This window comes from Lytechinus pictus, chromosome 10, assembly GCF_037042905.1.
Source record: "Lytechinus pictus isolate F3 Inbred chromosome 10, Lp3.0, whole genome shotgun sequence".
In the NCBI taxonomy this organism is placed as follows: domain Eukaryota; kingdom Metazoa; phylum Echinodermata; class Echinoidea; order Temnopleuroida; family Toxopneustidae; genus Lytechinus; species Lytechinus pictus.
The window spans coordinates 24137078-24161245 of record NC_087254.1 but is presented as its reverse complement, the minus strand read 5'-3'; the positions used below and the strand labels follow the sequence as shown (position 1 = coordinate 24161245).

Genomic DNA, 24168 nt, shown 5'->3' with positions numbered 1-24168 from the left:
CAAATATCATTGTTGTAAATATTGGAGAGACAGCAATAATCGACTTTTCCCCCCATTTTCACTTGCTTTTTAGGGTTATGGCAAGAACGTATGGTATACTTCCCCCTTTAATCACATTTCCTAGTTCGTTTTATTAACGATGCACTCAATAAAGATCGGTTTTCTTAATATCTTCATTTTTATTATTTTAAATTGTAAAAAGGAAGCTATTTGAGCGGTAGTTTGATTAACGAATTGCAAAAGAGGGATAATGGGAGGGGAAACCCGCCTTTCAATTATTGTTTGTCACGTATATCACATTGCTCGTTTTTTTTTTTATATTCCGCATGTCTATCTACTTTTATTGTGTTTTATTTACTTTGTATTGGACTGTGAAATTAAGAGAACTAGAAATAGAATTCAAAATGAGAAAAGGAACAAAAATAATAAAAAGAGGAGTGCTTCTCTGCTTCGTATTAAACGATACCGGGCAAGTAGATTCTGAGTAGATAGGATCATAAAAGATGTCAAAGATTTCGGTATCTAAAAATCAAACCCTTTTCACATTATGATGAGGAAAAATTAAGATATTTGGAAATTCAAAAGAAATAGTGAGTGGGTGATGTCATCAGTCCCCTTATTTGCATACCGACCAGAATGTGCACAATAACCGTTTTGTGAAATTACAGTAAGCGAAAATTTAAAACCGCATAACTTTCTAATTTCACGTCCGACTTTGATGAAATGCTATGTAGTTGGATTTTTTGTTGTTGTTGCTACGGTGGATGTGCCCTTCAAGACAGAAGAAGAACATGCAGAAGAAAAAGAAAGAAAAAAGGGAGAAAGAGAGATGGGTGGGGGTCTTGTGATAGTTCGCCCACCTTTGCGGTATATGTATTATCGATTTGTTATCGACGTCATGAGTTCTCGATCGTGCTCAAATCGTCTGCTAGACAGGAACTGGATACTGTGCAAATAACCATGGTAACCATAAACGGAAGTAGAGAGAAAAAGGGAGAGCAAATGGAGGGGCATCAACCTCTACAAATTAAGATGTTGTTTTCCCCGTTGCGTTACGATTTCCGGGTAAAGACAATTAATTTCATCCATTATATCAGGGACGTGTTTCCATCATGTCGATGAAATCTTCGAAAACGGAATCGATATTCTTACAGTATTTTTTTTCTTCAGGTGTTTCATCTTTATCCCATAGTCTGTAATACTGCAGTCACACCAACGAAACCGACTCCAAACCGACCGATGTTATGTCATTGGTAATAACGTATTAGATTAGATCGGTCTGGAGTCGGTTTCTCGTTGTGACAGGAACATAAATCATGAAGCAATTAAATTCCACTTGAGTTTAAATTGCTCCCCAACTTGAATTTTGATATTTTTAATAGGCCTATGTATTTCGTTGTAAACAAAATATAAAAACTGAGTTGTGTCGAGCTGTGTGTAGTTATAAATCAATTCTATAAATGGGCGTCCTTGTCCAAAAAAAAAACAGAGGGAGAGAGAGAGAGAGTTTAGCGGCGTTCATTATAAAAAAAATAATATTTCTACCTTGTCTGATTATGTTATTTTCTATGCGTTTCAGGGAGTAACTTTTCGAGCAAGCAAGCAAGAAAAAGATGTGTAATGATATAGCCCTCTTTGCATGATCATATTTTCATTGTTTTGTTAAATATTCATCATCGTTTTGTTTCATTACTACTAAACATGCTAAAGTACATATCTTTTTTCCAGACGCCACTGACTTCAATATACATGTTAAACATGTTCACTAAGAAATAATAAATAAAAGACTCAGTTTCTCAATCATCCTTGAGCTTTTGTAAAATCTATAGTCTATCACGTTTTAAGATTTAAAACAAAATATGTTTGGCAGCGGTTGGATTCGAACCCACGCCATCGAAATGACTGGTGCCTTAAACCAGCGCCTTAGACCGCTCGGCCACGCTACCTCTTGTTGAGTACAATGTCATGGAGTTGAAATTTTGAAATAGTAACTACATATTTATGTAGGCCTATCGTCTAGTTATTACACCATCTGTGATGTCGTTAGAAAAGTTAAACCCTGTCTATGTATTAAAAAAATTACGTTAAGTTAGGTTGTGTAATATACGCTGTGTTACGTTACGTTAGGTTGTGTAATGCGTTATGTTACGTTACGTTAGGTTGTGTTATGCGTTATTTTTATGTTAGTTTATGTTATGGATCTCCTTGCATGCTTATCTTTAAAATTGATTTTAATCGTATTGTAAATCTCTATGAAATCATTATCGTTCTTGTTTATTACGACATGATCAAATAAATTTCTTCAGATACCATTGACTTTTTAAAGGGGTATCCATGCAGCCTTGGTCATAAAATGCTTTGTTGGAAAGGGGAAAAATAAAGTTTATATAAAAGAATGGTGAAAGTTTAAAAGAAATCGGACAAGCAATAAGAAAACTTATGGCTGCTTTGAAATTGAGATCCCTAAGACTATGTAGATTGCAAAATTGGCAACTGGGTAAGTAAATTATGACAAGGGGTAAGGACAACTTTCCAATAGGCCATGTACTTAATTTTCAGGGATTTGTGGCTTTCTCTTAAGTACCCATTCCCCTTGGGCAGTAATCTAAATAAAACCCAGGTTGTATATTGTTTCATGTCTTCATGAAAGAAAAATATAATCTGAAGTAATATTTTTGAAAAAAATTGCATTTTAGCCATTTAATGTCATGGAAGAGTGGTCCTTGCCTTACATAACTATGGCATCACACATATATCCAATTTGAAGTCTCCATGGGTATAGTGATCATCAATATTTATAACTTTTAGAAATTCATAACTTTCTTGTCGATTGTCCGATATTGTTGAAACTTTCACCTATCAACTAGTCTGAAACATTTTCCTCTAAAAACATATTTTAATTGGCTTGGATTCCCCCTTAATCAGTAGAATACATATTCAATGATGATATACATGATGGTATGCTTTCAATTCACTGAGAGATATAAAAAATATCAGAATATCAATGAACCTTGAGCTTATGTTTATCACATATTTCTTCAGATAAAAAGATGTGGCAGCGGTGGGATTCGAACCCACGCCATCGAAATGACTGGTGCCTCAAACGCCTAAGACCGCTCGGCCACGCTACCTCTTATTGTAACTATAATGGACTATGTATTAAGTAAATTGTTGAATTACGTTACGTCAGGTTGTGTGAGACGTCATGTTACGTTGCGTTAGGTTGTGTAATACGATATGTTACGCTATGCTATGGCTATCCTTGCAAGGTAATCTTTAATTTTTTTTTCGTTTTGTTTAAAAAATGCCATATAAATGCTCTAAATTTACTAAGAAATAAACAAATCCCAGTACGTCAATTATCCTTGAGCTTTTATAACATCTATAATTGATCACATTTCTATAAAGAGTTATAAAAAAAATATTGGCAGCGGTGGGATTCGAACCCACGCCATCGAAATGACTGGTGCCTTAAACCAGCGCCTTAGACCGCTCGGCCACGCTACCTCTAGTTGAGTACAATATCATAGAGTTGAAATTTTGAAATAGTAACTACATACTTATGTAGGCCTATCGTCTAGTTATTACACCATCCGTGATCCGTTTGAAAAATTAAACCCTGTCTATGTATTTAAAAAATTACGTTACGTTAGGTTGTGTAATATACGCTGTGTTACGAAACGTCAGGTTGTGTAATACGTTATGTTACGTTACGTTAGGTTGTGTTATGCGTTATTTTTATGTTACTTTATGTTATGGATCTCCTTGCATGCTTATCTTTAAAATGATTTTAATCGTATTGTAAATCTCTATGAAATAATTATCGTTCTTGTTTATTACGAGATGATCAAATAAATTTCTTCAGATACCATTGACTTTTTAAAGGGGTATCCAATGCAGCCTTGGTCATAAAATGCTTTGTTGGAAAGGAGAAAAATAAAGTATATATAAAAGAATGGTGAAAGTTTAAAAGAAATCGGACAAGCATTAAGAAAACTTATGGCTGCTTTGAAATTGAGATCCCTAAGACTATGTAGATTTCAAATTGGCAACTGGGTAAGTAAATTATGACAAGGGATAAGGACAACTTTCCCATAGGCCATGTACTTAATTTTCAGGGATTTGTTCCCCTTGGGCAGTAATCTCAATATAACCCAGGTTGTATATTGTTTCATGTCTTCATGAAAGAAAAATATAATCTGAAGAAATTTTTTTGAAAAAAAAATTGCATTTTAGCCATTTAATGTCATGGAAGAGTAGTCCTTGCCTTACATAACTAAGGCATCACACATATAGCCAATTTGAAGTCTCCATGGGTATAGTGATCATCAATAACTTTTAGAAATTCATAACTTTCTTGTCGATTGTCCGATATTGTTGAAACTTTCACCTATCAACTAGTCTGAAACATTTTCCTCTAAAAACATATTTTAATTGGCTTGGATTCCCCCTTAATCAGTAGAATACATATTCAATGATGATATACATGATGGTATGCTTTCAATTCACTGAGAGATATAAAAAATATCAGAATATCAATGAACCTTGAGCTTATGTTTATCACATATTTCTTCAGATAAAAAGATGTGGCAGCGGTGGGATTCGAACCCACGCCATCGAAATGACTGGTGCCTTAAACCAGCGCCTTAGACCGCTCGGCCACGCTACCTCTTAGGATAACTATAACGGACTATGTATTTAGTAATTTATTGAATTACGTTACGTCAGGTTGTGTGAGACGTCATGTTACGTTGCGTTAGGTTGTGTAATATGATATGTTACGCTATGCTATGGCTCTCCTTGCAAGGTAATCTTAAAAAAAAATCGTTTTGTTAAGAAATGCCATATAAATGCTCTAAATTCAGTAAAAAATAAACAAATCTCAGTACGTCAATTATCCTTGAGCTTTTGTAACATCTACAATTGATCACATTTCTATAAAGAGTTATACAAAAAATATTGGCAGCGGTGGGATTCGAACCCACGCCATCGAAATGACTGGTGCCTTAAACCAGCGCCTTAGACCGCTCGGCCACGCTACCTCTAGTTGAATAGTTGCATTTGGAGTTGACATTTTCAAACGGTAACTAGGCCTATTACAAAGTTATTGCACCATCCGAAATGTCGTATAAGAAAAAAAGAATGTACGGTTTATTTTGAAGGAAAAGGAAAAGATTTTACACAACATGTTCAATTTTTAGTTACGATTCTTCTTTGCATAATTAGACCTACCTTCAAGAATTTCGCAACGCAAAATCGTTATAATTCCTAGACAAAGTGTTATTACGTAATCCTGATCTGTCATAAACATGATAAGGTTTCAATCGCAAAAGATTGCCTTATTAAAATACCTTCACATCGATTCGAAACCTAACAAATTACATGTATTCATAGAATAATTTGTATCATTAATCTTATCATTGTGCGAAAATAGATGGGCAAACCTAAGCATAGTAATGAAACTACAACTAAACTAGGGTATTTTGGGCATTCGGGAAGTCATGGATTTCCGCCAATTTTTCTTTCAACATCTTACTTTGCCTTTAAAGTCCATTACAATACATGAAACTATAGTCATGAACCTGTTTGATACACAGATAGCAATATGAATACCCAATATTATCATTATAAAAATAATTACTAATAATTACGTAACAGTATACCAACATTAGTAATAATTTGCATCTATGCATTTTTTACAGTATATATAGCATTTCATGGAAAATTGTGGTATTAGATACCTCAGCAAAATATATTTCTAAATATACATTAAATTCGTCACAGGAATTTCTTGGAATTGTATTGGTAGAAGGGGAAGGGGGTGGGGGGAATAGAGGAACGCTCTTGATTGAATAGTTTGCTTCCTCATATTATTTCCTAACCTGTCTATATTTCTCATTCGTTCTATATGCCCATCCATCATGTCCATTGCATTATTTCTTGTATTTTCTCTCGCAACACATTTTCTGCATAACCACTATCACTTTAATGCATTAATTTTTTCATTCTTACATTTCATTTAATTTCGTTTCGTTACGTCATTTCAGTGGTTCATCACTGTCCACGGAATGATTATTGATTTTACTTGCATTCAGTTTTGCTACTACTTTATGAAAATTATGATAAACAAATGAACTTAACCAATAAAATAATAGCAAATTCCACAGAAGAAATGACCGAAATTAACAGGGTGCAATAATTTGTCCATTCTATCTACGGTACCTACGACTTCATATCAATAAAAATACTTTTATCATTTTTTAGAGGCGATTAATATTGGTAAAAGCCAGAATTTATCATATAACATTGACTGTTTTTTTTTATTTGTTATAATCATTAGCAGATAAAAATCTGTAATGGACTTTTCAGTGTAATACCATTTCCATTGGTATACGTATTTAGAATTTGTACTCTGTGTGTTCGGCATGACGAACTACTTATAAATTTAATGAACACCAAATATGGGCACAATTATGGAAGTTTATTACGATATAAGGATTTAAGGAAGTCAAGAATTTCCTCATGTTTGGCTCACACCTCCTTCAGTTTTGAAAAGATACTCTACGGATAGGTGATTCTTCAAGAGAATTGTGAGAGAGAGAGAGAGGGGGGGGAGAGAGAACAAAATGGGGTGGGGATAGAAAATGGGGGAGAGGAAAATTGAGGGAATTGAGAGGACATGGACATGATGGAGGGATGGAGGAGGGGGGGGGGGGGGAGAGGAGAAAAATTGAGAAAGAAAAACGAGAGGAGATAGATAAAGAGGGGTTGGGTCAGAACCATTAATTTCGTTATAATTATATTCTATTTCACTACATGTGTGACATCACAGATCTTGTTCGTGTTATATACATATCACCCATGATGCACGTATGATAATAAGCAAAGGTTTTACACAATTACATATAACGTTCTTATTTTGGATCCGATTTCTAATGTAATTTTCAGCGTTGTGTATGTTTAATCTTTTTCCTTTTTATATTTAAATCAACCTTTTGTGGAGTGGACCTGTCCTTTATGAAAGATACTGAGAGTTACAGAGCATTGAAAAATGTTAGAACTACGGCGAATCTGTTATCCTCAAATCCAATTTCATTTCCCTTACATATAGGTGACGTCATGATTTTCTCGATTGAATTTTATGGGTGTTTCAGAGTTTCACGGTCATACTTCTCTCTTTTTATTATCTTTTTTCTTTCTTCCCCTTATTGTTTTTCTTCCCCACTTTTTTATTTTTTTTTGCTTGAAAAACCATAGGGAAAAGTCACCCCTACCCCCTTCCCTATTGTGGCACCACCCTGTGGTTTCATGATAAATTGAAAACCAGCAGAAATTGTGCGTGGGTTTCTAAACTCAACCCTGGAAGTCCGTCAATCCATACGTATTTCATGACGTTGTTTAAAATGTTTTATTAATAATACTGTATTTCCGATCCTTATCACGGTTGTTTCTCGATATGTGAAAATAACACATTAATTTGTTTACTCATGAACTTGATTTCAGTGTAGATTGTATTTTATCTTGATTGTTTGTGGTTCCTCTGCCGCCATCGTTTCATTCCCCTCTGTCTCTATCAGGATCACCCACCCCCCATTAAGCATCAGTAACGACTATAACCTAAACTAACTATATCAATTTTTTTCAAGTTGACGACCTCGATGGCCGTACGTAGGGGGCAGTTGTCCTTCAGAAATTTTGAAAATTTACATTTTTTTACTGACAATTGTCACAAAGTCTGCACCAAAATTATGCAGGAAATGCTTTAATTTCACTTTACAAAATGCAAAAGCGCCCCACTGTCACTGAAGCTCGGTCACTTCGCTCCCTGACTTTTGCCTTTTTCGAACAAAAAATACGCATCCTGTACCACGAAAAAAAAAATACTGCGTACAGCCATGTTATTTTTTTTCTATAAACGAGAGCATTATTTTTCTGATTTGAGATGTATTCACTGGCAGAAATGATTAAATTGTTTCTTCATTTAAATTTGTTATCTGTCGATTCTGTTTGTATTTTTCAAATATTTGATATTTGAATCATACCCTGATCATTGGTTGCTATAAACCCTATTATACATATCAGTTTACCCCCTCCACCCCCCTTCTAAAGTCTTGTGACAAATCCGCTCCGTTCTATTCTGATTCTTCACGATCTGACGTCATCCATGACGCCATTAAGAAATAGCGGTATGCTGGGACAGCGACAACGTTCTTCATTCTTCCATTTCGTTCCATTTTGTTCTTTTTCCCTCCCCCTTATCACAAGGGGGATCATCCCTTACCACGCCTCTGCTCTTGCGGTTCCGCCCCTGAACGAGAAAAGGGAGTCTGGTACGTTTTGTCAGGGAAAATGTTAAATCAATTACATGTTTTGTGCAAATTGTATTAAATGGTATTCGCAGATGGAGGGGCGTAACAATCACGTTCATTACTGAATGAGGCTAAAGAAACCACAGGTTTGGTATCAAACATTCGCTACATGTTGTAATGGATGTTATCGTATAAATTACAGGGAAACACTGATCTATGAACAAATCCAATTTTCCGGCGCCATGTCAGATATTTAATATGGTTCCCCAAAGAATTGTGATTCCTCACATTTTTCTTGAATGATCAATACAATTAACGATTGTAACGATGAAGTTATCCAAGATGAATAGGGTTTACAAAAAGGTGTTATCGGGTTATAGCCTTTGGTTTATTTTTTCTTCAATATCTCGTCCACGTATCTTTTCAAATAATACATTTGACGAAGTATAAAGTCATCATACAAGCAGGGGCGACAACCGGAGAGTGTTTCAATAACATTTTCATTACTATGGTAACTGTCGGATAAAACAGGGCTTGTCAGAGAAATGGTCCGACAAGTCCTTACATAAAACGCTCCCCTAGTAATAAGAACTGAAGGGTAACCGCCTTGATACTACACCCTGGTACCACCCGCACTATTCCAATAAATTCCAGTATGAGTTTTGTATATTTTAGAATGATGCATTTAGAATATAGTAATATAATATATATTTCTCATATTCTCACTATTTACATCCTATGGTTTCAATACAAAAATGCGGGTATTCTCTTACAATCAAACTGGCTTATTTTCTAGCATGATTCCAAGTTTAGTTATAATAGTGTTGATGAAATTCTATAATCCTATTTTTTCTAGAAATTATGATAAACAGATAAAGAAAAGCGGAGTTTTATCGTCAGAATTGGTTTGCTTCACTTCATTCTATAAAGCCAAGTAAAAGAGTTTGTAAAACAAAGATGGGTTCTTGCCCCTTTGTTTGTATATTTCTAGAGATCTACATGTATATGTAAATTTGAATATGAGTTTATTAAACATCATGCTCTCAAGGTTACACAAATCTTGTGATGTTTCATCAACATGATTTGTTCCATTACACTGCAAAATCCCCGGTGCTGATTTAAAACCAGCACGGAATCTATTATGTCCACATCAGAGAAGTGTCAAACAACACCAGTTTCGTTTTGGTCTAACACAAGATAGGTGTTTATACAACACCAGCATCGGTTTGATTCCAAACCGGTGTTGTTTCAATAATTCTCTGGTGTGGACATATATAGATTCCGGGTTGGTGTTAAATCAACACCGGAGTTTTTGCAGTGTAGGGGTCCAACTAAGTCTCATATCATTTATCATATATCAGTTTTATATTATTGGATAAAAACTTGAAGTAGGCCTATTCAAATAGCGTGGGACATCATCGGCTCTCTCATGTGCATGCTGAAACTGATGCTGGTATACACTTTTTAGGGGAAATAAGCGAAGGTTGAAAAATATATTAACTTTCTTATTTGACATTCGATTTTTATGATGAATTCTATGTCCGGAGACTATTGGACTGCGAGCTCTTCCGTGTAAACAACAAACAATCAAAACCAACATCAACATAATCATCAGCGTGATCACTTCATTTATTCAAGTCGGTTGTTTTTTTCCGAAGCTCCCAGTTGTCAGGAAGTCATCATCCAATATCATCTGGTATCATCCAGTATAATGACATCTCCACCGAGTGATAAAGCATATCGGTGTATGGTATGATCTGGGATCGATGTGGTCTGTTTTTGCCCCCACTTGGTCTAATCCTTGTTCATTTACAATTTTGTTTAATTTCCACTTGACTATACCAATTTCGTCTAATAATCATGATAATCCCTATGCAAAAAATAATAAGTATACAGGAAATTGTAGTTAAACTATCTCGATATTAGCCAGTTCATTGCGAAACAGTTCCCGGGAAACAAATTAGAGAGTCCATGTTTTTTTTTTTTTTTTTTTTTTACTTCGGCTTACTAGATATACAATTTTTTGGAAATCTTAAATTCAAGAAGTTCTTGATTGAATGATTTATCACTTATAACGGCGATTACATATCCTGTTCTAACATAACTCAAACCACATTTCATATTAAATAATTTTTGCAGTTATGACATGTCATAAAGCGCACGTATTACATTATAAGCATGCCCGTGGTATGTTTATCTTGCACTGGAAACCCTAACTGCCTATAATGCAACCATGGACCATGATGCAACCAACCGTGGATCACTACTTATTAAAAAGAAATATCCCTGTTAACTGCTTCAGCTAAATGTTGACATTCAAATATCGAAAGTTAAGCTGGAAATATTGTTGCCTGGGGCTCAATAATCGTCCGAATGTCACTCTCTTGCTCAATAAGATTCATTACATTGAATAAAAGATGAGGCATTTCTTCTTTCGATTTACCACCACGATACACACTCGACTCCAAACTCTGACATTTACCGATATGAAGATGAGGAATAAAATCATTCATTCTCGACAGAGTTTCAAACGAGGATCAATATACTTTGATAACGATCTGTCAAATAGAAAGTGCAGACACGCATCATGCTCAAGGAGAAGATAATGGTGTGTATTCATTTGTTTTGCCATATCCTTGGTAGAAAAAACCCCGAATTGAGTCAGTCATGTTATATAATAAAGCGATCATTTACTTTTATCAAGTGGGCACTGATTATGATGATGATTTCAGATAAGAAGTCACGCGTGTATGAATAAAATAATGATTATGTACCGGAAGTGTTCAGCAAGTTGGACCACACGAGGAACTCTACCATTGTGTTTTAATCGAAAGCAGCAAATTTTCCCCTTTCAAAACAAAATGCACAACGATAAAAATATGAATAGAATCGATTCAGAGAATAAACATACAAAAAAATATATAGGTCTATATACCTCCGACCAGTCGGGCGCAATCGAAAGGAGGCCGTGGGTTCGATTCCTCCCAAAAAGTAGATCTTTTATATATACCCTTTGGCTTTTCTAGGGCGCTCTGAATGTCTGAATTCTATACGTAGAATGGATATTGGAAAGAAAGTAGAAATCTATACTCATCCTTTCTCTCGACCCTTCCTCTCTCCCATCCCCCTTCCTTTTGTCACTTTCAACGATGCCATCGACATTTTCAAGTTGAATATCAATTCCACGACAACCATATGCAGCTTGCTCATTAAGGTAGCAATAATTATCCATTCCTAACGCTTATCCCCTGCACGCACGTTTTATTTTATTTATCTTTGACTAACATCATGAACATAACTGATGATAGAGGGACTTAATGAAAAAAATATATCATTTTGTCATATTTACTGACAAAATGATAGATTTGATATCATTTTAATATTATTTGTGGCGTAATTGGTTCTACATCATTGCTCATTGAAACATAATGAATAGGGATTTTGAATCAAACTCTTCTCACCCGCGTGATGCTCTCAAAATCATTATTTTTGAATTACATTAAACAAAATCTTGTTCTTTTCCTTTTCTTTGAAAAAGAATTTTGAAAAAAAAATCTATACATCAATATTTTGTTTTGTATCATAAAGTAAGACCTTGTATTGGCATTTCGAATATTTTTGGGTATAATAAATATTACGACTTTTTAATGGTGGTGCCGAAACGACATGTATTTATGACATGCTATTGGCCAAACACATTCTCGTATCTGTTCAAGTCATCAGTGTTTGCGGGAAGACATGAAGAGAGATTGCGACATATTGTCTCATATAAATAAAGTATGTACCTCTTCCATTTGTTACGCCATTACCATGATTACGAAATGTGTTGCCCTTTTTCGTGGGAAAAACCCTTTAAAAACATGTCTCCTTATATTTTGATTTCATACAACCATGCAAAGCATTAGAGTTTTATGTTACATTTTTATTCTCATAGCGGTCTATAAAACAAAAGAGTTTTCATATAATGTATTCTTTCTATATAATGTATTTTGTATTTATCATTCTTAGAACACCAATGATACGGACATCGATTTTTTTCTTAAAATACTTTTTCAAACTGTATAGTTATTGCAGTTTAATATATTTCATGCCGAAAATAATCTTGATCATGTGGGCGATTCACTGATCGCCATGTCATTAATTTTCACATCGAGTGTTATAAAGCTACTGAAATATTGGCATCTGACTGGATGCGAGCATATATATATGGTGGCCCTGAAGGGACATCGCAAATAGACCAAATCGCGAATATTCACGACGAAATTCACGACGTCGCCAATTTCGTCGTCAATATTCAAATTGGCGACGTCGCCAATTTCGTCGTGAATAATCAAATTGACGACGAAATTCACGACGAAATTGGCGATGTCGTGAATTTCGTCGCCAATTTCGTCGTGAATATTCGCGATTTGGTCTATATGCGATGTCCCTTCAGGGCCACCATATACATGTATATACGGTACATCAAAGGAACTTACCGACAAGACGCTTATAGTGAAACGCTGATTATGGCGACTGACAACAAACCATCGAGGTTGTAATTTCCCTTGGTTTTTGAACATGTTGAATGTAGCCAGGAAGAAGGAAACATGTTGGGATGAAAGAGGAAATGACATATTATAAAGAGAGAAAAAATAAATCCCTTGCCCGAATTTCAAGAGATTATAGTTTTGTTATTACTTTTTACTAATTAGAATATTTTTTTATTCCGACCAGCCATGGAAAACTGTATGCATACGAAATAAATTACGTGACCCACACATAAACTGCGAACTTATTACCAGAAGGAAATTCATATCCTTTTCATTTTACAGAATGCCCCTCCCCCCCAAAAAAAAAAAAAAAATCCATTATAACCCCTTTATTAATAGTAACTGAAAAAGATGAAATAACTGAAAAAATGAAAAATGATAGCGTTAAAATGCATATTTACATTACTTAAATTAGCAGAGTAATGTTTTTTGTTCTCTTTTATTGCCAGTATCCAATGTTTCATTCTCCAGTCTCTCAAGTTGCATAGTCATCCTGAGTTCATAAGTTTTTATTTCACAATGTAATATGGAATTCATATTTTATTCTTACTCGTATGTTATAGAAAGCAAATAACATAAATCCCCGGTGAGATATGTTAATAGCTCTGTGATCGTTTGGGATTAATCTAAATGAAATACAATCATTGAGGGAAATGGAATTATAGAATAAAAAGGAGTTGACAAGGTTTTTATGTAAATCACACAACGTGTCTAGCCTGCAGACACAGACCTTGATTGAAACTTTGATCAACAATGGGGTCTCCATGCAATGACTAGCACTTATAAAATTTGCTGTTTCAATTCAGACCCTCAAATCGAGCAAAGTGTTTGCACATCGATGACAATGTTTGTTTGTTTAATAATAGATTCATACGAGTAAACGGAAAGTGTATATTTGACAGAAAGCTTTTTGACAAAAAAATATTTAGATTGAACCACATAATGGATAGTGACGGAAATTTAAGATCCCATGGATACTTTAAACGACGAGGATTAGAATCCAATGACATTGAATTGATTGGCAAGATCTATGGTACACTTCCGGTCAGCTGGAATAGAAATATGAGAACAGATAGAGACACGATTCCTGATGATCCTGATATAGTTTTTTTATTAGGTAAAAATGTTGTAGCAATAAATGATATTGCATCTAAAAAACTTTATACAACATTTCTTTACCAGAAAGCAATTACACCTGGAGTATTCACAAGACTAAAGTGTAACTACCGTCTTTCAGATAAAGACATAGAAAATATTTTTAAAAGACCAAGGCAATGTACATTAAACAGCCGACTTAGAGAGTTCCAATTTAAATTATAATACACGGAATCATTTATACAAATCACCATTTGCATTTATTAGGGAAAGTTGATTCTAATATGTGTAGCTACTGTAAAAAAGAAGAAGAGACTTATCGTCATTTATTTTTTCAATGCGAAAAAGCAAAATTAATATGGAGAGACTGCGAGAATATTTTTGACTTTGTTTCTTTCACCAATCTTACTTGGGAAGACATATTTTGGGGGATAAAATAAGCAGATCAAGGAAAAGAAAAAGTGGTTAATCACTTTATAATCCTTGTGAAGTATTTGGTTTTCAGTGGTAGAGAAAACAATTCAGAAATAGTTTTGAATAAGATTAAACGTAAATTTAAACAAGAAGAATTTCAACAAAGAAAATTGGCATTAAATAGAAATAAATACCCCCTTCACTTAAGAAAATGGGAATGTTGGGAGGAGTTTAGGGAGAGCTAGATGTGCAAAAAAAATAGAAATAAATAAATAAATGAAATAAGAAAAGAATAAATGAAATAAATAACATGTGTGTATAATAACGATAATGAATAAAGTATTGTTTTAATGAATGCTTAGGTATGAGAGTATTTTTCATAAATATATATACGTACATATATACATATATTGTTTTCATTCTTACCATTCAGAGAAGGAAGGAAAACGTTCTTTCCGCCCCCACACGAGTAGAACGGGAAGGTTGTGACGACGAAAGGCATGGGAGGGGGTTATGGGGATGGGTAGAGGGTCGGGGGACACATGCCTTGGGTTGGAAAGGGGTTTGTATTGTTTTTTTGTCTTGCTTCTTGGCTATTTTCAAACTCCTTTATATAAACAACAAAGGGTCGGGAGGGGGGTGGTAGGTAGGGTTCAGGGCCTGAGGCTGATGTTATAGGATATGAAATATTTGAGGAATGAGACCAAGGTGTGGGGAGGGGGGGTTATGGAAAATCCTTGTTAATGGCTTCAATTCGACTAGGTTGTATTAATGATTGGTTTTGTGTATTTGGAAAATATGTTATGTTGTGAACATTTTGACACTAGAAAAAAAATTGAGTACGTTGAGTTTTATTAGGTTTTATTGTAACACTAAAGGAAAAAAGAGAAAATGTAAAGTGTTAATTATATGAGTTTACAATGTATTCATATATTAATTTGTAAAGATATATTGTATTTGATGTATGAATTTTATTTTTGTATATGGCATGTATGAATTGAAGTTGTTGACAAATAAAAACTTCTTAATACAAAAAAAAAAGTTTGTTTTTTTCCTTTTATTTCGATTATATTTTGAGAAATTTGTTTGCTTTGCGACTTTATCTTCCCGAAGTCAAATGAAAAGACACCTCTGTTTTGGCTTAGATAAATGTTTTAAAGATACCATACCGCAATCTACACGCAATAATGATATCATCTCTCCCACCTTATATGCGGGGGCATAATACGCCCCTTTTCCCGGTATTTTAATCTTCACTACATTACACCCACAACATCATCATCCAAGGTATGTTTTCTATTACTATGGCAACGACGCATAAAATGCAATTTAACAGAAAATTGCATTCATGAATTTGACAGTTAAAACAAAAAGGAAGTATGGCGTTGAATATTATTCATAGTGTTTAAGCCGATTCTAGCAACTGTGAAATTGTATTACCCCCCCCCCACACACACACACACATAAAATGCAATTCATTTCATTTTTCGTCGCGAAGCTTTTTTAAAATCTTTCTGTCACTCCTAAATTTACATTCGAAGTAGATTTATTATTCAGGTTCACAGCCTCAACTTATATACGTTTGTGATTGTATTTTTATTTCTATACACAAAATTTCTACGAAGACCTTTTCACGAGGCGGAAGGGAGGGGGGGGGGTAATCCTTTCGACATATAAACGCAAACACATGAATAAGTAGGTTGAAACATTAAATACGGGCCGTACGCAGAAACTATTTTTTCCTTGGGGGAGGGGGGGGGGGGAGACGAGTAAAATATCAGGAAGTAACTCTGAATCGATAAAGCGAAGCAACCGAGCTTGTTTGGGGCGCCTTTAGATTTTCTAAATCGAAATCGAGTAATTTCGTGTAAACTTTGGGTGAATTTGTTAAAAATTTTAGTAAAATGTAAGTTCTAAACATGTCGGGGGGCAACTGCCTCACTCAAGCTGCGTTAGACCATGGAAACAAATGATTATTAGTATATACGTAACAAGGTTTATCGACATGTAGGGGGCTAAAAGGAGTGCATATATAACTACACCCCTAGATAGAAATCACCATAAAAACACCCAAACCGAACATACCGAATTGGTCTAAAACAAAAGCATGATAATGATCCATTGAGATAAGTTTATAAGTATTCTGTCATCATTCAGACTGTTTATATGATTAATGGCAGAACAGCTTTCATTATACGAAGAGGGGAAGTTATAAGCATATGGAAAGCTTAAACGAATCAATATGATCGGTGTAGATTATAGTATCCCGGGAGAGAATTATTTAGTCATCGCATGGTAATCATTTTGTTCATGTCAGAATCCATTATATCTTGGCTCTATTGTTAAATGAGTCATTCATACGTTTCCACGCACGCCCATTAAACATGCTAAAGAAGATAATATTCCCAATATCACCAAACTTGGTTGTACAATTGTGTTTTCTTTCTTGAATTTCTTTTCAACCTTTCTGTTTGATTCGCTTCTTGACCTTAAAAGGGCCAGGGAGGACGAAGTACTGTCTCCGAATCTCCGTGCCCGAAACTCTCATAATGACGTCATAATACTATAAGCGGAATGTGACTCATAGTCTTTCTCCGAGACCATAATAGCAGCGTTAATGAAACCGTCTCAAGATACGATTTTGATATCAATCTCCTTTTCTAAACCGCCCCTCTATCATGTCCTTTGGTTTAGGACATAAATGATCTTGACTCACCTTATGGTTTATCTTTGGAGTTGGAAATGAAAGTAATCTTGTTGTTTTTACCACCTGAAATGGCATGAACCAGGTGGGTAAATACTGACTCATCTTTAGGCCTTATATTATACCTTTTTAAAGATTAATTTATAGTTATTATTTTTTTTACAAAATAGATACATTTTGATGCTCACAAAGCTTAGAGGAAATTAATAAGTTACCATTAAGTTGAGTATGATGAATATAAATGGAATGGATACCATGAAAGAAAGTATGATAAATATGATGAATGTTAATTCTTTAAATCAACTATATACTATTGTCTCTTGCCAAATGTAAATATATATTTTTGATAATAATATTTCACCTGCCATTCGTTTAGTATGAAACGATGGCCCTGGTCTCTTTATGTATATGATTTGTTTGCTACATTACGTACAGTATACACATTTACAACCCGGGTAGGTTATCAGCTTCTGTGTATTAGGTTATATATAGCTTCTATCAATTCACGTGTCATTGAATTCTTTTGTAATCAACTATATACTTCTTTGCAAAGAATGTAGTTTGCAAGTTAATGACTGTACATGAATTTTAACATATTGCACCATAGGCCCTATATCATGTTTATCATGCATATTCGTTATAAATAGTAAATTATTTTTATTTGAACAGTTCTTATAGATTTATTTATTTATTTATTTATTTCAAATATTTAAAAGAAGGGTAGCTCAATCAGCAACAAGCTGGTTTTCGTTGAGGCCCTTCGTGAACAAACACAAATATAAAACATGGTAACATATTCAAATATAAACAAAGAATAGAGCATAAATACTAATATTGAAAAAAAAAATGAAATGAAATAAGCATAATTAACTATGGAAAATAACAGAACAAATAAAATATGATACTGTACAGATGTTACCTAAAACTAAACGAAAACATTATATACACATGAAAAGAGATAAAATATGTACAAAATGAGGAGAAAGAATAAAATAGATTCCACCATTTGTCCCTATTACATATTAAAGGTTTTTTCCCATTGTTTCAGATATCATAAATTCACCTGTAGCAGACACAAGATGGAAAGTTCCAAGGATAGTCATTAAGGGTATTATTGAACATTATTAAATCGCAGACTTTTCTTCTCGTTTATATTAAAATTTCTTTGTTTCAACTTTTCTCTTGATGTTTGGCATAAGATCACGACACATGGAACAAGGAGTGAAAGGTAAATTCTTTGAGAGCTTCGTTTTCATTTTGGGTGTTACTAGGATGCATCACGTACCCACTACCAATTCCATCGTATTCAATTACTTCCCCATTTTATTCTCTATAAATTTGGTCAGTGGTTCACTATGAGGCGCCGAATGTACCAATATTATATAGAACAATTATTTGTTATATAATCATTATTTATTAAATAATAACTATTATTTATATATAATTTACATTTTATTTGTAAATAACTACTATTATATAAAATATCATTTCTAATTATTTATATATAATTCCAAGTAATACTTCATTATTTGTAAATAATAATAGTTCGACATTCCATTATTTATAAATAATGATTATTTGTTTTTCATTATTTATAAATAATGATTATTTGTTTTTCATTATTTACAAATAATGATTATTTGTTTTTCATTATTTATAAATAATGATTATTTGTTTTTCATTATTTATAAATAATGATTATTTGTTTTTCATTATTTACAAATAATGATTATTTGTTTTTCATTATTTATAAATAATGATTATTTGTTTTTTATTATTTATAAATAATGATAATTGGTTTTTCATTATTTATAAATAATGATTATTTGTTTTTCATTATTTACAAATAATGATTATTTGTTTTTCATTATTTATAAATAATGATTATTTGTTTTTCATTATTTATAAATAATTTGTTGAGTTTTCCATTATTTATAAATAATGATTATTTGTTAAATAATGAAAACGTCTACTTCATTATTTATAGATAATTTTTTCGAGTGCACCATTATTCTCATTATTTATAAATAATCATTATTTAATGTTCGAGTTTTCCATTATTTATAAATAAAGATTATTTGTTAAATAATGAAATATCTACTTCATTATTTATAAATAATAATTTTGTTTCAATATCCCATTAATCATTATTTATAAACAATTTTTACAGTTTGCCATTATATACAAATAATCATTATTTATATACAAATAACCATTATTTATTAAATAATGCCATTATTTATTAAATAATGCCATTATTTATTAAATAATGGAAAACGCGCTATAACATGCAAATGTGGGACCGCCCATGATATGAATATTCATGATGCGATTTCCTTTTTCGTGATTTTTCTTCACAAATTTTTGTCCATTTCCTCTTCATAATGACATTTCTTGAAGCAATTTTCTAGGGATATGGTCTGATTGTAATATTCTTCATTTTCTATATAACTTCGTCTTCGTAGAAATATCAAAAAGTGTAATTTTATACGATTTTTCCTACAGTTCACAATCCCCATAGGCGCGCGTGTACGGTAGGGACAACCGGTGAATCGACGGAGTGCTCTTAATCGAAATACTACGTTGGTTGGTCCCCGGAAGTGGCGGGCGGAATTTAGCCCGAATCCTCGATGGAAGTCGATCAAGTGCATATGAGCTGAGAGAGTGAAATATCAGTGTACTTGTACAGGCCCTTCTACTTTTTATAAATATTTCTTGTTGCTTTTTTTGTTAAGTTAATTTTTCCTGGTGTAGAGATAAGTTTCAGTTCTAATAATGCACTTCAAATACATTTTGGAGTGTCTGTTTGAGGCGTTTGGGGCGATTTCACCCTGGCCCCAAAATGCTCGCAACGACAATACGGGGGCATGATGACCCCTAAATTTTTAAAAACTTATTTTTCTATTGAAAATTATCTCAAAATTCACCAAAAGTGTGCACGAAAGCCTTCGTATTTCACTTTTAAAACTCCAAAAAGTGCCCAAAAGACAAGCTTGGTCGCTTCGCTGTGTCGCATATAACTTGAGAACGTTTACGCGTCTGCTTCGATATATCCCCCCCCCCTCCTCCGAAAGAAATTCTGTATACGGCCATGCTCTAAAGAGCCTGGCACATTGATTTATGTATACTTTCATTTTCATTATTTTTATCTCATTATCAACATGGCCTTACGCATAATTTTTTCCAGGGGGGCCGGAGCATGACGCGCGTAAACTTTCTCAAAAAAATCTTGAAAGCGAGACAGCCACGGGACCAAGCCCAAATGACAAGCTTGGTCGCTTCGCTGTCTCGCTTTCAACTTGAGAACGTTTACGCGCGTCTGCCCCCACCCCCCGAAAGAAATTCTGTGAACGGCCATGCTCAAAAGAGCATATGGCACATTGATTTATATGTACTTTTCACTTTCATTATTTTTATCACATCATCATCATGGCCTTACACAGAATTTTTACCGGGGGGGGGGGGAGCAGCTAGGACGCGCGTAAAGTTTCTCAAAAAAATCTTGAAAGCGAGACAGCGACGCGACCAAGCTCAAATGACAAGCTTGGTCGCTTCGCTTTTTCAAGATTTTTATGAGAAAGTTTACGCGCGTCCTGCTCCCCCCACCCCCCCCCCCCCCGGAAAAAATTCTGCGTAAGGCCATGATGATAATGAGATAAAAATAATGAAAATGAAGTATACATAAATCAATGTGCCAGGCTCTTTAGAGCATGGCCGTATACATAATTTCTTTCGGAGGAGGGGGGGGGGGGGGGGGAAGCAGACGCGTAAACGTTCTCAAGTTGACAGCGACACAGCGAAGCGACCAAGCTTGTCATTTGGGCACTTTTTGGAGTTTTAAAAGTGAAATACGAAGGCTTTCGTGCACACTTTTGGTGAATTTTGTGATAATTTTCAATAGAAAAATAAGTTTTTAAAAATTTAGGGGTCATCATGCCCCCGTATTGTCGTTGCGAGCATTTTGGGGCCAGGGTGAAATCGCCCCAAACGCCTCAAACAGACACTCCAAAATGTATTTGAAGTGCATTATTAGAACTGAAACTTATCTCTACACCAGGAATAATTAACTTAACAAAAAAAGCAACAAGAAATATTTATAAAAAGTAGAAGGGCCTGTACAAGTACACTGATATTTCACTCTCTCAGCTCATATGCACTTGATCGACTTCCATCGAGGATTCGGGCTAAATTCCGCCCGCCACTTCCGGGGACCAACCAACGTAGTATTTCGATGAAGAGCACTCCGTCGATTCACCGGTTGTCCCTACCGTACACGCGCGCCTATGGGGATTGTGAACTGTAGGAAAAATCGTATAAAATTACACTTTTTGATATTTCTACGAAGACGAAGTTATATAGAAAATGAAGAATATTATAATCAGACCATATCCCTAGAAAATTGCTTCAAGAAATGTCATTATGAAGAGGAAATGGACAAAAATTTGTGAAGAAAAATCACGAAAAAGGAAATCGCATCATGAATATTCATATCATGGGCGGTCCCACATTTGCATGTTATAGCGAGTTTTCCATTATTTAATAAATAATGGCATTATTTAATAAATAATGGCATTATTTAATAAATAATGGTTATTTGTATATAAATAATGATTATTTGTATATAATGGCAAACTGTAAAAATTGTTTATAAATAATGATTAATGGGATATTGAAACAAAATTATTATTTATAAATAATGAAGTAGATATTTCATTATTTAACAAATAATCTTTATTTATAAATAATGGAAAACTCGAACATTAAATAATGATTATTTATAAATAATGAGAATAATGGTGCACTCGAAAAAATTATTTATAAATAATGAAGTAGACGTTTTCATTATTTAACAAATAATCATTATTTATAAATAATGGAAAACTCAACAAATTATTTATAAATAATGAAAAACAAATAATCATTATTTATAAATAATGAAAAACAAATAATCATTATTTGTAAATAATGAAAAACAAATAATCATTATTTATAAATAATGAAAAACCAATTATCATTATTTATAAATAATGAAAAACAAATAATCATTATTTATAAATAATGAAAAACAAATAATCATTATTTGTAAATAATGAAAAACAAATAATCATTATTTATAAATAATGAAAAACAAATAATCATTATTTATAAATAATGAAAAACAAATAATCATTATTTGTAAATAATGAAAAACAAATAATCATTATTTGTAAATAATGAAAAACAAATAATCATTATTTATAAATAATGAAAAACAAATAATCATAATTTATAAATAATGGAATGTCGAACTATTATTATTTACAAATAATGAAGTATTACTTGGAATTATATATAAATAATTAGAAATGATATTTTATATAATAGTAGTTATTTACAAATAAAATGTAAATTATATATAAATAATAGTTATTATTTAATAAATAATGATTATATAACAAATAATTGTTCTATATAATATTGGTACATTCGGCGCCTCATAGTTCACCGTCATTCATTTTATGATTAAATTATCATGATATTATTCAAGTTATTCGATGCGAAATTCACTTCATCAAATACTTCTTTAATTTGATTTTGTATGAATAAAGTGATTTCAGATTATTTCACATGTACTTCCATTAATTTGAATGGATGAAATGCGATCTTGAGTGGTCCACACTTTACAAGCTTTGCTTTTTAGTGGGCCACTCCATTTTTCCAACATATCTTGCATATTGTTATTATCAAATTTATTAAAATTGTTATTATATTCTGTACCAAGTGTATATTCTTTATATTTGGTTTATTTGAATATTTATGTCATTTATATTTTCTGATGTTATGATTCATTTATTGTAATTATTGCATTATAAATTTTGTTGGAAAAATGAATAAATAAATGAATGAATGAATGAATTTAATTACATGCTTGGTGACTTCAATTCTGTCAAAGATTTTCACTCTTTTGCAAGCGCACAAACAAACCTGCTGGTATCACTGTTATAATGTATCTTTTTGTTTTTCAAGGACATATTTTGATAGATTTTCCGCTATATTCTTTCAGGGTACTATTTTTTTTTCTCTGTAAATATCATGGGTTCGTAAATTACCTTTGCAACGCTATACTCTGGTATTGGTAAGAGTTGAGGGTTATTATCATAATTATTGACAGACGTTTTGTCAATATATTGCAATATCTGTCAGTCATAACAAAAGTAAAAGTGTTCTTTGAGTGCTCTCGTGAAAAACGTGTGACAGTTAGGGTATTTTATACGATTAGGGTATTTTATACCTTTTGAGCAGAAAACAACGCGCAGTTAGGTGCACGCCAACTCTAACCCTATGCCCTCTGAAAGCTTGGCAAAGCTTGTGAGAGCCTGGTAACTTATTACTCACGTAATTGTTGATTCAAGGGGAGATTCATCTCCATAAGATACAAGTTACTTTCTACACCTAACTTATATAGCAATTACGTAATGGGCGTGGTCATAATGTTTTCACATAATGCTACCAATTGATATCGTCCATCGAGTATTCGCCCACCGCCATATAGTTGATGGGTTACAGTATGGAAGTAACCTGCCAACTCCCTGGTTATTATAACGATGACTCACAAAATAAAAACAAAGTCATCAACTAGAGCGAACTGTAAATTCATGAGTATCCGCAGAAATAATAAAAAGGAAAAGAACGGCCACATTTTCCCACTTTTGGCTAACCACTGGACCCGATAAAAAAAGAAAGGAAATGATATTGGGCAATGATAAGGGACTTTTAGCTGAACTCAAAGCAATGACATTGCAACATATGCCTACTAGTTTGACTTATCCAAATATCATAAAGCACATCTATTGTCCATTATTTTTAATGATACAATTATGGTTTAGCCATATTCATTTAATGGATATTAGAAGATATGTTCCATTTAGTGTTGTTCAATAACATCGTTAGTTCATTGTCATAACCCAGATGATATTCACTTGGCTGTTGCAATATTTTCTTTCAGTTAAAAGAATAAAATAGCAATGCAAAAGCTGACAAAAGCAGGCATGAAAGAGAAGAAAAGATTATCAAATAAGTTATGTAACTAAACATTTCACCTCTGTTATTCGATTGAGAAAATGCATATAACGTC

The 24168-nt window shown here is 33.3% G+C and overlaps 4 non-coding genes across 4 annotated transcripts; all 4 read right to left on the bottom strand.

Moving 5' to 3' along the window:
• Nucleotides 1–1864: 1864 nt before the first annotated feature.
• On the bottom strand, nucleotides 1865–1946 carry TRNAL-AAG (transfer RNA leucine (anticodon AAG)). Its single transcript has one exon. It is a non-coding gene; the product is annotated as a tRNA-Leu (tRNA).
• Nucleotides 1947–3425: 1479 nt separating this feature from the next.
• TRNAL-AAG (transfer RNA leucine (anticodon AAG)) lies at nucleotides 3426–3507 on the bottom strand. The gene has a single exon. It is a non-coding gene; the product is annotated as a tRNA-Leu (tRNA).
• A 1080-nt stretch (nucleotides 3508–4587) lies between these two features.
• TRNAL-AAG (transfer RNA leucine (anticodon AAG)) lies at nucleotides 4588–4669 on the bottom strand. The gene has a single exon. It is a non-coding gene; the product is annotated as a tRNA-Leu (tRNA).
• A 291-nt stretch (nucleotides 4670–4960) lies between these two features.
• On the bottom strand, nucleotides 4961–5042 carry TRNAL-AAG (transfer RNA leucine (anticodon AAG)). Its single transcript has one exon. It is a non-coding gene; the product is annotated as a tRNA-Leu (tRNA).
• Between the last annotated feature and the right edge of the window lie 19126 nt (nucleotides 5043–24168).